Source organism: Mandrillus leucophaeus, unplaced genomic scaffold (assembly GCF_000951045.1).
Source record: "Mandrillus leucophaeus isolate KB7577 unplaced genomic scaffold, Mleu.le_1.0 Scaffold130, whole genome shotgun sequence".
Lineage (NCBI taxonomy): Eukaryota > Metazoa > Chordata > Mammalia > Primates > Cercopithecidae > Mandrillus > Mandrillus leucophaeus.
The window spans coordinates 1,372,974-1,390,395 of record NW_012101255.1 but is presented as its reverse complement, the minus strand read 5'-3'; the positions used below and the strand labels follow the sequence as shown (position 1 = coordinate 1,390,395).

The 17,422-nt window shown below is 34.7% G+C and overlaps 1 protein-coding gene across 1 annotated transcript in view; it reads left to right on the top strand.

The window, feature by feature from the left end:
- The first annotated feature begins 12,648 nt into the window (after positions 1-12,648).
- The window catches only part of SUCNR1 (succinate receptor 1), a 17,596-nt gene continuing 12,822 nt past the window's right edge, over positions 12,649-17,422 (top strand). Inside the window, exon 1 of the mRNA XM_011972805.1 lies at positions 12,649-12,706. The gene's annotated coding sequence lies outside the window, so the exon portion shown is untranslated. The remainder of the gene's footprint in view (positions 12,707-17,422) is intronic.

Here is a 17,422-nt window from a genome sequence, read left to right as displayed (position 1 = left end):
ATAAAGAAAGCACATCAAAGATATAAACTATAATGTTCTTGGAAACCAAGAGTCACAGAATGATTTTACATTATTCTAAGTCCCATATTTAGTATTCCCATGTCAATTAGTCTTTGAGAAAAGGTGAGTCTTCTATTAAAAGTCTAACTACATTTACACCCTCAGTTCAATTCCTCTGTGGGTGCAAACTGAGAATCAAGGAAAATTTTAAGACAGGGACTTGTTTGACTTACCTATCTTTCCCTCACAACCACTGGCATAGTACTTAGCCATAACAAGGATAATTCAACATATCATTAATTTTTTCATTAGTTATCAAATGCACACGAAAAGCGGTACCTTTCTATATCCCAATTTACTGGAGGTGGTATGTAATATGCTATAATTTACTAGACAAAGGTTAGTGTGTTTTGTAAGTAACACTCACTTTTAAGAAGTTTGCCAGGCCCAGCATGGTGACTCATGCCCGTAATCCCAGCACTTTGGGAGGCCTAGGCGGGCGGATCACAAGGTCAGGAGATTGAGACCATCCTGGCCAATATGGTTAAACCCCGTCTCTACTAAAAATACTATGTATGTGTGTGTGTGTGTGTGTGTGTGTGTGTGTGTGTGTATTGTGGCACATGCCTACAATCCCAGCTACTAGAGAGGCTGAGGAGGGAGAATGGCTTGAACCCGGGAGGCAGAGGTTACAGTGAGCCAAAATTGCACCATTGCACTCCAGTCTGGGCAACAGAGTAAGACCCCATCTCAACAACAACAACAACAAAAAAGAACTTTGCCAATCAAACACACATAGTCTACAATATACATCTTTGGTTCACGTACTTAGGCAAGACATTCCATCACTTGCCTTACTTGGAACTCAGATTTGTGAGAGTAACAGGAGTCTCAGCCTTTATGGTCTTGGAAGGAGAATATCACAGAGTGTGAGCTTGGGAATTTAAAGATACAAGAAGTTAGAGAACAGCCTCTCACAGGACATGAAGACATAGCAACTGTGAAGTACAGGAAGACAAACTTTGTTAAAGAAAAAATATAGAAAGAACATGAAAATGCAAGTGGATAAAAGATCTTTGAAACTTTTATGCAAAATTTCAATTACTGATTGATAATATTACTATGTGAATGCTATTATTAAGAAAAACTCAAAAGGCCATTCTACCAGTAACAATGGATCTTTATCTTGGTCATTAACAAAAGTTGCAATTTTTAGCCTGTAATATTGTATCTCAGAGATTTTTAAATCTCAGAGGAACTCTGCAGGTCCAAAAAGAAACATCATATTAATAATTAAGTTCATTCTATTTAGTATAATTAACTCTAATCCAGACTAGAAAAACATGCCCATGGGACTCCCCCACATAAGGCTTGACCTCTAGTACATGAGAACTGTGTCATGGCCTCTGTGCATAGACATGTAGATACTGTTTTAGAGAAAGGTTAATTAGGTATTTTGAAATATCTTGCTGATTTATTGTAGGTCTGATAACATCCTGTTTTATAACTAAATATGATCCTAATACAATTTTTGTAAGGAAAGGGCATTGAGAGGTTGGCTGGGTATTCAATCCATGTTCTTGCTATTGGTCATTACATTACTGGCCTGAGCCATCCTGGTGAGAGGGCAGAAAAAATCAAAGCATTTATTTCCTTTATGAATGAAAGAATGCCTGCAATATGACATAGGATAGTGGAATTTCTCTAGTTCAAGAAACACTTGGAATTAAACATGGGCTTAATTTAGTGCTTCAAGATAAAGACTACCAATTTTTCAAAATAAAACACCCATGTCTCTTGGTCCTGATAAGGCCACCATCATTTACTCCCTAAGATTTTGTCTGGACATACAGGGACAAAGAAGGATTCTTCTTTCTTAGATGGGCACATTTGTAAGCACAGCAATGCAACATCCCTTTTCTGGTTTGAGTCAGACCTATATAGCACTTACGAGGCATTTGTGGCCAGAGTTATCAGGCCAGCTCCTTTTACATTTCATTTCTTTTTCCTCACAGTACTTTCACAGTTTGTAATGAAACACATTAAATTGGCAGACATTTAAGAACACAGCCATATAAATGATAATCAGTACATTAAACACTATTAAGATAATATTTTATTTGGTATTATGATTTCATCTAACAGCAACATGTAACTTTAAACTAAGGCAGGTGCGAATCTGTATGTACATAATTTTCCTTCCAAGGATGGTGCAGCAGTCATTTATGTCATTACATAAACAATACTCTTAAATTTCATGATTCAAATAGGCAACACAATTTCAAGTCATTTATCATCTACTTCCTGAAAGGCAACAATAAGGCACCGAAGCAGAATTGTCACTTTAAACTTAATGATCTCAATCATAGGTCATGTTTTCTTATTTGACAGATATTTTATTATTCTATATTTAGCTTATAAATGTGTGAAGGAAACATGGAATAAAATAAATCAATACTCAACACATTTAATATAGCATTTTCTCCCTTTAGGCCTAGATAGGTGGTTTAAGTCTGTCTGTATTAAGAAATTTAAAACTTCATTGCAGTCTGAGATGAGAGAAAGGGTTGTCTTAGAATTTAACGAGGGGAATAGGATTAAATAATATGATTTCCTTCAGCTTAAAAGGGATGCCATGAAGAAGATTGAGGAGTGTGCTGCGTTGAGATACTGTAGAGAAGAGGAGGCAGGATTCTCTTTAAAGGTTCCCAAACCTTTAACAGGACTCCTTCTAATGTCCACAGCCATAATTGCACAGATGTACCGGAATCCTCTCTCCAAATAGGAGACATTCCTTATTCCTTGCTTGTGAGTGCATACCTGTGAGAAAAAGGGACTAGAAACTTTTAGAACATATGCTATAGTGCTTCGTATCACTATTACTATTTGTAACTTACTGCAAGGAGAGAACTTGAGTGAACTCACCAAAGGGACTAAATAATTTTTCAGCAATCATTTCTGCAAATACTTGTTTAATTACCAGTCATTCACAATATTGTTTGTTATTTTTTTTCAACTAGATACCCCCTTGCAGATAAGGCAGCGTACTCCTTTAAGTCATGTTCGTGTTCCCTAATGCTAGTACAGTTTCTGCCAAAGAGTAGTTTTAAAATGTGCGCTTATTGGAAAAGTAGTCTGTGTGTGTGTGTGTGTGTGTGTGTGTGTGTGTGTGTGTGCGCGCGCGCGCATGCGTGCACGTGCGTTGGATGTGTTTGTCTTATATATATATTTCCCATAGGCAGTAATAATGACAAATGCAAGGATTTATGGAATGATGTACTGATAAATGTTTAACAACCAAGTCTTTGTAAAAAGTAGAGTCTGAGGAGAGAATGGTGCTGTTTTAAAGGGTTTGTCAATTTCCATAGTATAAATACTATCACTGTGGCCATGTTCAAGATACTACCTTGACCTCAACTAGCTTGAAAAGTTCCTGAAAATTTAACAATAAGTTATTATCAACTGGTGTAAGTGATGTGATGAACAGATGAGTGCATTTTTTTTTTTTTGGTAGAAAAATTTATTTTCTTTTGTGTATATACCCAGTAATGGGATTGCTGGATTGATTGGTAGTTGTTTTAAGTTCTTCTAGAAATTGCTAAATTGTTTTCCACTGTGACTGAACTATTTGACTTTCCCACTAGCAGTGTATAAGCATTTCCTTTCTTTATGGCCTCACCAGCATCGGTTTTTTGACGTTTTAACAGTAGCCATCTTACTGGTGTGAGATGGTATCTCATTGTGGTTTTGACTTCCATTTTTCTGATGATTAGTGATGATGAGCATTTTTTTCCCTATGTTTGTTGGTCACTGGTATGTCTTCTTTTGAGAAGTATCTGTTCATGTCTTTTACCAACTTTTTAACAGGGTTACTTGTTCTTTGCTTGGGAAAAGAAAAATTCTTGACACTACACATTTTAAGAGGAAAGGTTCATATGGTAGAAACAAATAACTTATAATTAAATTAGAGCTCCTATATTAAGCCAAGATATACTAAGAATGGCATTGTTATTGGTAGGAACTTCCTGGAGAACTGTGTTGGAAAATATTTTGACGTTAAGTTTGAACACAGCAGCAACAACAGCATGACTGATAAATAATGTCCATAGACTGAAGCATGGGCAAAGGCAGCCCTTATGCCTGGTATTTAACATCCATGACCCAGCCTACAAATTTGCTTCATATATGAGAAAATCTAGGCTTAGATAATGACATGAGTTTTCAAGATGTCATATTACATTTTATTTCATTTACCAAATCAATAAAATGGGGAGACTGTCAGCCAGGAATTATGAAAAAGCTAAATAGATACTTGATATTCACTCAATCTTTTAAGAATTCAAACAATAACAAGAATCACATTGTGACTAGCTGAAGTGATATGGAAAGAAAAAGGAGATGTTCATGTGCTATGAGAACTTGTTGAGAATTATTAAAGGTTTTGAGTATAAAAAGGTTGTAAGTTTTCTGAGGTCAGGTTTTATGCTTATTCTTTTATTTCACATGTTGCCTTGGACATAGCTGGTGATCAATATGTGTTTTTTTGAATTGATTATTGAAAAGAAGGTAGGATGTGAGACAGATAATGAAATATTGATGTCTGAGTTAAAACTATGGAAGAGAAATTAGAAGAGAAATATCAGATATTGCATTGTGAAGGGCTTTATTAAAATTATACTTTAAGTTCTACATGTGCAGAACGTGCAGGTTTGTTACATAGGTATACACGTTCCATGGTAGTTTGCTGCACCCATCAATCTGTCATCTACATTAGGTATTTCTCCTAATGCTATCCCTCCCCTTGCCCCCACCCCACAACAGGCCCCCATGTGGGATGTTCACCTCCCTGTGTCCTTGTGTTCTCATTGTTCAACTCTCACTTATGAGTGAGAACATGTGATGTTTGGTTTTCTGTTCCTGTGTTAGTTTGCTGAGAATGATGGTTTCCAGCTTCATTCATGTCCCTGCAAAGGACATGAGTTCATCCTTTTTTATGGCTGTGTAGTATTCCATGGTGTATATGTGCCACATTTTCTTTATTCAGTATAAAATTGATGGGCATTTGGGTTGGTTCCAAGTCTTTGCTATTCTGAATAGTGCTGCAGTAAACGTACATGTGTATGTGTCTTTATAGTAAAATGATTTATAATCCTTTGGGTATATACCCAATAATGGGATTGCTGGGTCAAATGGTATTTCTTGTTCTAGATTCTTGAAGAATCGCCACACTGTCTCCCACAATAGTTGAACTAATTTACACTCCCACCAACAGTGTAAAAGCATTCCTATTTCTCCACATCCTCTCCAGCATCTGTTGTTTTCTGACTTTTAATGATTGCCATTCTAACTGGCATGAGATGGTATCACATTGTGGTTTTGATTTGCATTTCTCTAATGACCAGTGATGATGAACTTTTTTGTTCATGTTTGTTGGCTGCATAAATGTCTTCTTTTGAGAAGTGCCTGTTCATATCCTTCACCCACTTTTTGAGGGGTTGTTTGTTTTTTTCTCGTAAATTTGTTTAAGTTCCTTGTAGATTCTGAATATTAGCCTGTGAAGGGCTTTTCTAATCACGGCTTCTCCTCCTCCTTTCATAATGCATGGTATTTAACATTCCAGAATCTAATGCTACTGAAAACAGTTTTGTTTTATTTTCCCTGTATTCTAATCTCTGCTACAAATTAGCATTTCACCAGTTCCTGATAGATAAACGTACATGTCTTTGAAAAATGTAGAGTGAAAAGTGGGGAAATAGTAGAATAAAAGGAAGGGCCATTTTCATTCAAAAAGTATGCTTCAAGTTTGAGGATGACAGGCTTTTTCAGTGACAAAACAAACTGATGCAGCTGTTGCATTTCACTGCAGCCACAGTGAACAAATGCAGATGGCAAAAGTTTCTGTGTTTCGAGGTCCTTTGACAGGGAGAAGACTTGTATCCCTTTCCCCAAGATGGGTGCATGGTGGAAAGTCAAACTGCTGTATTCTCTCTCTCAAACTTGCTATTGTTTTTCTTTCCTTCTTCTTCTTCTTTTTTTTTTTTTTTTCATGTTTTTTAGAGTAGACATTGCTAAGTCCTAGCCTGAGGATGGGTAAGAGTGACTTTCTCCTTTAACATCAGGAAGCAGCGTATACATACATACATACATACATACATACATATACATACCGCTGTCTAGGAGGGTTCTCTGCCACTCTCTGTTTCCCTAGGGTGAACCCTAGCATTTCCATTGTGCACAAGACATTCTTCTTTGTTCCCAGGGTCAGCCTTCCCAGCCATATCCCCTGTAACCACTCAGAGGCTGATGTCCTTGTTCTGATGATGAGGGATCTAAAGTGAATGACTTATAAGCACTTTTCTAGATCTGACAGTCCATGCATACTGTTTTGACTGGCAATAATTCTTTCAAGTAGCACAAGTCATGTTAGGATTTAAAGTTAGATTAATCTGAAAAGATACAACGTATGGACACATAAATAATAAATATAGGATAGGGAGATATTTTTAAAGCAGAGAATGAAGTATTTCCTTAACCCTTTACATTGCTTATAAAATTGTCAGACTGCTACATTCTGAAAATTCTTTTTTTGCTTTATTACAAAATTGACCGAATGGTGAACTCAAATTTTATCAGCTTTACGTAAACAAATCAGCATAAAATATGTTTAAATTTAATGAGTACATTAATTATTATATTATAGCGATAAAGATACTAATACAAAGAAATCATGCCACTAAGTGTGTTATTAACAGGGGCAGGTAATTTTCTTTAATTCATAACACAGTCACAAGCCACTTAGCTCGCTTAATGAACACATACTCTCGTACTCCAGGGAATTTTGAAAACCTCTCAATTCAATTACTAGGATGCTTAATGAGATTCAATCAGATTGACTTCTTGTTCTTATTTCAAGGACTAATAATATATTCAAGTAAGTAAGATGAAGAGTGGTTAATTAGTAGCCAATTGAAAAAGTACATCAAGACGATAAACTAGCTGCTTTTTTGTTTTTATAAATAATGTAAAATATTCCAAGAATCAAGCAAATTTGTACAAAGTACAGTAAATATGACTGGAAGAGACTGAGTAGTCGAGTAACCAATTAGCAAATTAATAAATTACTTTAATATTTTAGGCAAACTCTTTTTTTAAAAATAAAAAAAAAATGCCTTGATCAGATCAGCAACAGTTTAGAATGAAATGTGGCCTGGTGTGATGCCTCATGCCTGGATAGCAAAGTGCTATCCAGTACTTTGGGAGGCTGAGGTGGAAACGTTGCCTGAGCTCGGGATATCGAGACCAGCCTGGGCAGCACTTCCTCTACAAAAAAACTTAAAAAAAAAAAATTAACCAGACATGGTGGTGTGCACCTGTAGTGTCCATTACTCAGAAGGCTGAGGGCAGGAGGATCGCTTGAGCCCAGGAGATCAGGGCTGCAGTGAGTTATGGTCGCGCTACTGCACTCCAGCCTGGATGACAGAACAAGACCCTGTCTCAAAAATAAATAAATAAATAAATAAATAATAAAACTAAAAATACGTATATATATAGAGAGGGAATGAAATCTGTCTCTAATTTTACACAAATGCCTGAATTTCATATACTGCTATTTCTATTCAAGGAAACAAAACAACATTATTTTTGTAGAGAAACACCTGTGATTAAGGTTCACTACATATTATTAAAAATGAATTAGCTGTGGCATTTGAGTATAAACTGAAAGATAAAAGGTGAATTTGCTGTATTTCTAGGTTAATTGTTAGTACTTCAAGGAACTTAGAATAATTTAGCTGTAGTCAGATGCTTTTAAAAAATAATGTGGTTTAATTTAGCAGAACAATTCCTTTGAGTTATGCCCAGTACCAATAGATATGACACATATTTTTCTTAACTGTATAATCAGAATAAAGTCAATAATGCAAAAATGTCCATTAATAATGTAGCTCTTAAATGACAAGGATTTTCATATGGAAAGGAAGTAGGCTACTTAGTGCCTATTTTGAATAGACCATTTTCCCTGGCAAAGTAAATTTGGTTAATATAATTTGTTGATTTCTAGAAGCCGGAAGAATTTTGAGACACTCACAAATACCTTCTACTGTGTTTTTCCTTTTGCTGTTTGTCCTTTATTATTTTGCTACATAAAACCATTTGTTGGAAAATGAAATAACCACGTAATCTTACTTATATCTATCCAGAAACACCAAAATATCCTCCTCAATAATCTTGATTTGTTTCAACTTCTGGGGGTTGTTATTATTATTATTTCTCCTTACAGGTTTAGAGGAAAGTCCTCAAATTAGATTAATTGCCCTCCTCTTTGCTTGTGATCCTTGAAATTAGCATGACCCTTAAACCTGTTTGTTTTCCACGCAGACTTTTGAGTTGTTAAATGTGTCTTGTAAAAATTCCCAGAGATGTTGCCAGGAGAATCTTTCTATAAATATTTTAACTATTTATTTTTAACATGCTTGATTTCTTATCTAAAATGCTCTATTCTTTTTAGTTGGAAGATTTAAATTATTAAATTTGATAATCAATAAGTTTTATAACTAATAATTAAATTTAGTTTTAGTTTTAAACTTATTTTATTAAACTATGTAAAATTACCATATATAAGGTAAAAATGTTCCAATATCAATAATTTCATGTTTCAATCTAATATTTTCATCTTTACCATGAGTGACTCAGGAGAATAATAGAGAAGGGTTTGGATTCAGGAGTCAAACAGATAAGGCTTCAAATTATATAGCAGAATCGTGTATTAGCTGTGTGTTTGTGGATCATTTATTTAATCTTTGTTAGACCTTGATTTCTTTGTGATATTAATAGTATCCACTGCATTAAATTATTGTGAATATTAAAAGAATCATTGTATACACTGTGTTGTTATAATGAATGCTGAAAAAATGTTAGAATTTATTATTATTATTATTATTATTATTATTATTATTTAGACAGGATCCCACTCTGCCACTCAGGCTGGAGTAAAGTGATGCCATCATGATCCAGTATGGTCTTGATATCCTGGGCTTAAGCCATCCTCCCACCTCAGCCACCTGAGTAGCTGGACTACAGGGGTGTGCCACACTCCCGGCTAATTTTTTCGATTTTTAGTAGAAGAGGTCTTGCTATATTGCCCAGGTTGTTTTGAATTCCTGAGCTCAAGTGATCCTCCTGCTTTGGCCTCCCAAAGTGCTGGGATTATAGGTGTGAGCCACTGGACCCAGAAAGAGTTATTATTAGCATAGGATTTAATTAATATTTATATTATATTTCCCACCATTTTCTTTTTCCTCTTGAATTTCCCAGTTAGTTTGCCTGGTTTACATGAACTGCTCTTCAATTTCAAGCCCACTGCATTTTCAAACATTATATAATTTGATACTATGAACATTATGAGTTTGATGGGTAGGAATTATTATCCCCCTTTTCCAAACAAAGAAATCAGGTAATGTGACTTTTTTCCAAAGATCACACAACTAGTAAAAGGCAAAGCCAGGATAAGAACTCACTAATCTTTTTACCATGTGGGCTTTTATAAGGACCTTTTAAATGGATATTTCTGGGCAGCAAGTATTCTAACATCAATGGCATTGGATTACCATTATCATTTTAGAGAACGTCTTCTCTCATTTGTTATAAATTTCTATAATAGCCAACAATTATTTAGCAACTAATATGTACCTCATACTATACAACATATGTATATACTAGTACCTCATACTATATAGCATATGTACTTCTACTATATACATAACAACTCATAAGATTGATAACTCTCATTATCTCTGTTTTACAAACACAAAAACTGAAAGCTAGTAAGTAGTGAAGTCAATATTTGAAACAAAGCAGTTTGCCTCCAGGACCTATGCTCTTAAACACTGTGCTATACCACCTCTTAGCAAATAGTAGTGCAAGCTTTTAAAAAATACTTATTTTAAAAAATGTTCACCATTGTACTTAACTCTTCACTTTTTTTTTCTTTTTCTTTTCTTTTCTTTTTTTTTTTTTTTTGAGACAGGGTCTCACTCTGTCTTCCAGGTTGGAAGGCAGTGGCACAAGCATGGCGCACTGCAGCCTTGGCCTCCCCAGGTTCGGGCAATCCTCAAGCCTCCCGAGTAGCTGAAACTAAAGGCACGCACCACCATGCCCCAGCTAATTTTTGCACTTTTCGTAAAGATAGGGTTTTGCTATTTTGCCCAGGCTGGTCTCCAATTCTTGGGCTCAAGGGATCTGCCTGCCTTGGTCTCCCAAATTACTGAAATTACAGGTGTGAGTCACCATGCCCGGCCAGTACTGCAAACTTTCACTGCCTTTCAAACTTTCATTGATTCTCAAGCAGTGCGGAATCTCAACATGTTATATGTGGGGGAAAAAAAAAAAAAAGAAAGACAAAACAAAAACTTTGCCCCCTCAAACTTTGATGTGCTATACTGAATAGAAATAGTTTCTGAGGAGGTTTCTACTCTCATAGGCAGAACTGGCTACATATCTAGTAGAGACCAGTGCAAAAGAAAAATATGGGGTCCCCTGTTAAGAAATTATGAAACATTTTAATCAAGAATGTGACAGTAGAGCATTAATTCAAGTGTGTGATCTTTTTGAGTGTGAGGCACTGTGAGACTACACAGTAGCATGCCATGAAACCTGCCCAGCTCACAGGGTCATAATCCTGAATCCAACCTTGTTCCTGTGCAGCTATCCTTTTGCAGACCTGCATAAAGCTTTGTAGCAGAAATACTGGTGACCTTTTAGTAAGTCTTTCCCAGAAACACTCTAGTTTCTCAACTGAGAGCATTCTGAGGAAACAGGAAGTAGGACTTGGGAGGGATGCAAGGCTACCAGGCTACAGTCTAAAGGACTTATACTATGAAAAAGGAGAAGTGTAGACCAATTTTTGTCTTAGCAGCCAGAGTGAGATGGTAGTCAGGAAGTGGGGAGAAGAAAGAGGAAGCTCTTGGGAACTCCCACCACCCCACAAAGGGGGAATTACCCTTTTCTTCCATCAGAATGGCGGCAGAAACCTGTGAAATACATCCATTTGTCTTTGTTTCTTGGAAGGGGTTCATGTTAATTTATGTCTAAAATTAACAAGCCTGGCGTTGGTTATTCAAATGCTTTTTGCCCGTTTAAAAATATAGACAAAAATAATGTTTTAACCTTTCTTCCTTCTAAAAGTAGAAAAGAGATGCGTCACTGAAAAATACCTGTTATTAATTCTTATACTTTGTTGTGCACAAAAGTATTGTCATTCAATTCTGTAGGCAGTCAAGAATCAGAGTCAGTGCTTTTAGAATCCAAGTATATAGGCTTAAGCTCTGGTCCCTGCCCTTATTGATTCTGCAATCTTGAGAAAGTTAATTCACCTCTCTGAGCCTTAGCTTTTTAATCTGCAAAATGAGAAAAATCTTAAATCATAACAACCTCAGAGGCTTACTATATGCATTTGATGCATAAAGGTACTTAGTGTAATATCTGCCTGGCACATCACAAGAACTCAACAAATTATAGATGTTTTTATTTCGTGTAAATACACGTTTGTATACATAAATATTCATACATGTATAAATATATTTTACACATGTATATACTTTAACGTGTGTAATATTTACACATATGTATGTCTATATGTATGTGTATATATACATATATATATTTTGAAGATTCTGAGTTTTCAGCTGTCAGATATTGGTGAGGGGAAATGCTTAGCTAGGAGGATGCCTGTAACAGAGCTTCTTTTTGGGTTTCTGCCTGTCATTGCTAACTCAATATTCAACTTACACAGCATTTAAATTGAATTACTGCTGCCTGCACAATTATGGGCTTTCTTAGTATAATTCCTACGCTTCACATCAAGAAGACTGAGTGTTTTCTTGAATCTAAACCTAATATAATGCTCAGAAAAAGCCAGGTATGCTTCCTGGCTGAGGTGATGGTAATGTACTTCCAGGTGTTTTGCAGAGCATCAATTGGGATATATAAATTGCCATCTATTAAGCTTATCTTACTTAGCATCTCTCCCCCTAATCCCTAGCCATCTGATATATCCACTATGTGTTTCTTGATTTTAATCACAGAAAATAAAATGGAAAATAACTTGAAGCTCTAGTATCTTTTTGCTAGTATACCAACATAGCATGTATCCAGGTTTCCCTTTAAAATTTCAGTTTTATAGTTCCTTCAAAGTTATTGAAAACAGAAGTATCATTATTACATTCTCAATATAAAATTCACCAAGAAAATTAATTTTAAAAAAGAAGAAAAGCAGAGGCAACTGTATTCCCAATATAAACAGTATTTGCCACATCTTACTGTTTAAATATGAAAATAAGGAATGCTTCTCTGTTCCTTTGGTAGTGGATAAAATAATTTCAACAGTGTTTTTTTAAAAATCTATCTCATAAATGTGTTTCCTGTGAAATGAGTTACTTGGTTTTTGTCATTCCATTGAGAAATTGAATGTGAAAATGAAATAAATGTGAATGTGAAAATAAAAGTCTCACAAAAATTCCCCTGCATGAACATCTCTGACTGGGAGGTTTGACTGAATAAATTATTCCTGGGCTTTTGAATTATTAATCTTGGCTGCAAGATATGCAAATAAGACTGTACTAAGCATGTCCAACGGCACAGCACTGGGTCAGAAGGTATATCCTGCTGCTGGCAGAGTTCCTGTCAAGGGATCAGGTCTTTCAAGAGAATGGTAAGCTACATGGCAAGTTGTGCCTCTCAGTGTATAAAGTAAGGCCAGATTTCCTTCTAAAGGTGGCCTGTGAGTAATTAAGGTTTTCAGTATTAAGTGTTTAAATTAATTCTTTATAAATAGATGTAAAACAGCAAAAGAATTGAAACAAAAAGTCATTTTTATCTCTACATTTATTTTTCAACAAATTAACTGTCTTTTTTTAGTTGTCAAATACTAATTTTATTTTATTTAAAGGGATTTATTATATTTGCTAACATCTCAGCAACTTATATTTCTACAAAATAGTAATTGGATTTACTTAAATAAAGATAACTACTTATGGGGAAAAATTAAAGTTTCTAAATGATTTGAAACAATCATGTGTGTGTGTGTATACACACACACACACACACACACACATCTTTTTCTTTTTTTTTTTTTTTTGAGACAGAGTTTCACTCTTGTGAGTGCAATGGTGTGATCTCGGCTCACTGCAACCTCTGCCTCTGGGGTTCAAGCAATTCTCCTGCCTCAGCCTCCCAAGTAGGTTACAGGTGCCCACCACCACGCCTGGCTAATTTATTTTGTATTTTTTAGTAGAGACGGAGTTTCACCATGTTGGTCAGGCTGGTCTCGAACTCCTGACCTCAGGAGATCCACCCACCTCAGCCTCTCCAAGTGTTGGGATTCCAGGTGTGAGCCACTGCTCTGGGACATCATATTTTTATGTTTAGAAAATAATGTATTTGGGGGAATTTTCAGGCATCCTAAAAATTAAATTTAACATTTATGTGCATAAAAATGATATTATCTAATAACATAATTTACTTAGGAAAAATGAAAAATTGCAGAAACCATTTCTACTATACCTTCCATAACTTTTCAAATGTGTGTGGTATTCTTAAAGAAATTAATACACAATTTGTGCCATACTATTACTTTTTAATGTCTTAATTTCTGGTGTAATGTATGAAATACATAAAAATAAAGTTACAAATGTTAAATTATTATATCTTGTCAGTGTGAATACATATTTTTGCTCAAATTGTTTAGTAATCAAAAAAGTAATTTGTTAAAAAAAATTCTCATGTTACCATGTAAATTCGCCTTAAGGTAGCACTTAAAAGTAAACATTTTACAAGTGTTATTTGTTTAATTGTGAAGACTATAAAAACAAACAATTAAAAAACTAACAAAGTATCAAATATATATATTTTAAAGTAAATTTCAGAAATGCAGATTTTCAAAAGGCTAAATTTTTTAAGTAAAAAACATTTTCAAATAAAAAATTAGTATTATTGATCTGCTTATGTGAGTAAATTAGATATTGTTTCTAGTTCAATAATTCTAAGTTTTAGATATATTTTTAGACTTGAAACTAATGATTTCACTTTAATTTCTGCTCTTAAAAAAAAAAACCTGTTCAAAATAATTCATCCAAATCCGTTACAATCTATCACTATTTCCATTTCCTAAAAATTAAGAATATAACTACTAGATAGCAGAAGAGAGAATATTAATTTTTCATGAGGGAATTTTCTCTGTAATTGGGAGTCTTGCTTAAAGGAGCAACTTACTTCATATGTTTATAGAATTGTGATACCACACTAAAAACATACCCAACTACAAATATATCCAATTTGAAATATAGTACCTTCAAAATTGTGTATCCTGGTGAAGTTAAGTTGGTCTGCAAATATTGGACAGCTCATATTTATAAAATCATAACCTATTAGAATTATGAACTTAGAAAAAAGAATGAAACAAATGTGTCATAAAAGATTATAAAGCATCATAAAAATATAATCTCATTTTTATAAATATAAATTCAGGTAAATATTAAAGTGTAGAACAGTACCCAAATATTAGGAGTGGTCTGTTTACAGACAATTTTTATTTCTTATTTTTGCCTATTTGATTTTATGAGTGTTACACAATTAACAATAATTTTATACACACATTTTAAAAAGCTGTTTCAAAAAAATGAAGAAACAACTCTATGAGAAGCAAGACAAATATGATAATTTAGCCATTCATTTTTCTTATTTCAGATCTACTCCTTCCCTATTTCTCCATCAATCCCCAGTCTTCTGGACTACTGTAAAGCAGAAGGCTCCTTAACTTTTATGTGACCCGTCACTTGCCTAAATGATAGTTGCAGGAAATTGGACTCTAGTTGCACAAGTCTTTATGGCTATATTTTCCTTCCATTGTAGTCAAATCTTTCTGCTGTGCACAATACATAAGCTATTAACATTTCCAGTGGTGACTAGGCAGAAAGATAAACCTTATGACCAGAAAAAAAGGAAATGCAAAAGTGAAACAAATTTCCTGTGTCAAGGAAACTTTCTTGAAACAAATTCAAGAAAATTTGAATTTGTGCACCAGCTTTTTGAGTACCCCCAAAATAATAAAAGTTCAGAAATAAGGCCTGAAATGGTCCAACATTTAAAACTTGGGCAAAAAAGGATTAAGCCACGAAAGAGCCTGAAAATGGAGAAAGGAGGAAAACAAGGAGATTGTTGTGTCATAGAAGATAGGAAGAGTGTTTCCAGAAAGTGTGGATTTAAAAGCTACTGAGAATAAAGAACAATAGTAAAAACTGATCACTGAGCTAAAAAAATGAAGTTTGTTAATAATATTTTAAAGTCTATTGACATTTTTGCTATATTTCTAGAAGTTTAAAGTTTTTAATATTATCAAATAGATGCCAATTTTGAGAGAAAAAAATGATAGGAAATTTAGATAAAAGGAGAAAGGACATAATAAAAACTACCTGCAGTCTCATCATTTGAAATAAAACTATTAATACTTTGATGCATGTCTTTCTAGACTTCTTATGCTTATTGATTTCAGGTGTCATTTCTTAATTAAAGGCTTCAATTTTAAAATTTATCATGGAAGATATATATTTAATTTTGCCTTATTCAAATGTGTTTCTAAACTACAGCTACTATTACTACAATTACCAATTTTTAATACTTATCATTTATATATCGTGTTGACTTTCATAGTGAAATAAGCGATGAGCTTAATCTGATGGTCTTGTTACTTATCTGGCCTTGGAGAAAATATTTATAAAAATGCTTATAAATAGTCAGGTGTTTATATTCATCTCTTCACTCAAGAAAGATTTATAGACCACCTACTATCTGCTTGTCACTGTGCCAGATATGGACAATAAAAATGAGTAAGACAAAGTTATAAAAAATTCTAAGAAGTTTAGTATACAATGAAAGCATAAATGGGAGGATCTAGTTTAGACTGAGGGTCAGACAGCCTACCTTGGGAAACCTACACTTGAACAAAGGTATGAAAGAAGTATAGATATAAGACAAATATACGATGGGCCAGGAATCACCGGACAAAAACAGCAGTGAAAAGAGAGTCAGATAGAGGGACTGCACATGAAGAAGGCTCTCTGTGCATTCAAGGAGCAGGAAGAAAGAAAGATGAGTTAGGAGGAGAGTAATGCCAAGCAAAATTGAAGTGGGTACAGGGGCTAGATCATGCAGACCTTGATGTCCCCATTAAGGATTTCAGACTATATTCCTTGGATAGTGGAAAGTTAATTAAGGGTTTTGATCAAGAAAAGCTATATGACCAGATTTTGAGTTGTAGTTTTTCATGACTGTTTAGGTATAATGGTAAACATGAATTGATGAGGGCCAGAGAGGATGTGAAGAGACAATAGGATAATGTGACATAGTGCAAAATAGAGATGAGAATAGCTTGGACGAGAATGATAATGAAAGCTATGGAGCAGTAATGGCAGATTTGAGAAACATCCAGACATTACAGTCAACAAACGTGTAGTTTATTCATTATTGGCATTGAGTTTTAGATGACCTGGAGGATATTGCTTAGATTTTTGTGGTGAGCACCTGGGTACATGGCAGAACCATTTACTGAAATAGGTGGATATGCTGTAGGCTTGGTAAGGAACTTGGAGAATTTAGTATAGGATTTCTAGAGGCAGAGAAACCTGAGAAAAATCAATCAATGGCAATAAACAACTACAGTTTGTTAGGCAGATACAAGCCGGGCTGGAAATCTGGGAGTTGTTGATGTATAGCTGGTCATCAAACCTCAACAGTGAATAACATCATTTAGGTCAATCTATAGAAAGATGGAGACCAGAAATTAGCCTTGAGGAACTCAACATTTAATGCTTGAGCCAAGAAGACTTGAGCTCCAAAAGTGCCTGCAAATAACAAGCAGGGAGAAACAAGGGAAACTAGGATATTGCCATGTCTCAGAAGTCAAAGGAAGATTGTTTCCGGAAGACAGCCTATGAAAAACAACTGATAAATAAAATAAGATTAGTGAAAAATGATTATTGGAATGAGCAATGTGGAGGCTACTTGGAGGACTGGTAGGTCTGCAGCCAAACTGGAGTAAATTGAAAGGGAATGGGGTGTCGAGATGTCAAAACACTTAGTGAGATGACTCTTTTCAGAAATCAAACTATGAAGAGGAGAGGAATATGTGAAACTAGGGAGAGTTGTTTATGTTGCTCCTTATTTTAAGACTGAAAAGATGAGAGTGTTTAAATTCTGATGGAAAAGAGGAGATGAAGACTGAAGATGAGGTGAAGAATGCCAAAGAGTCAGAAAAGAGGAAATAATGGTACCATAGGAATACTGAGAATTTGGGAATGAGTTGGATCTAGAGTAAGCTCAACAAATGGTCTCTATCTCAATGAACTAGGAGGTAAAACCATTTGCTAATAAT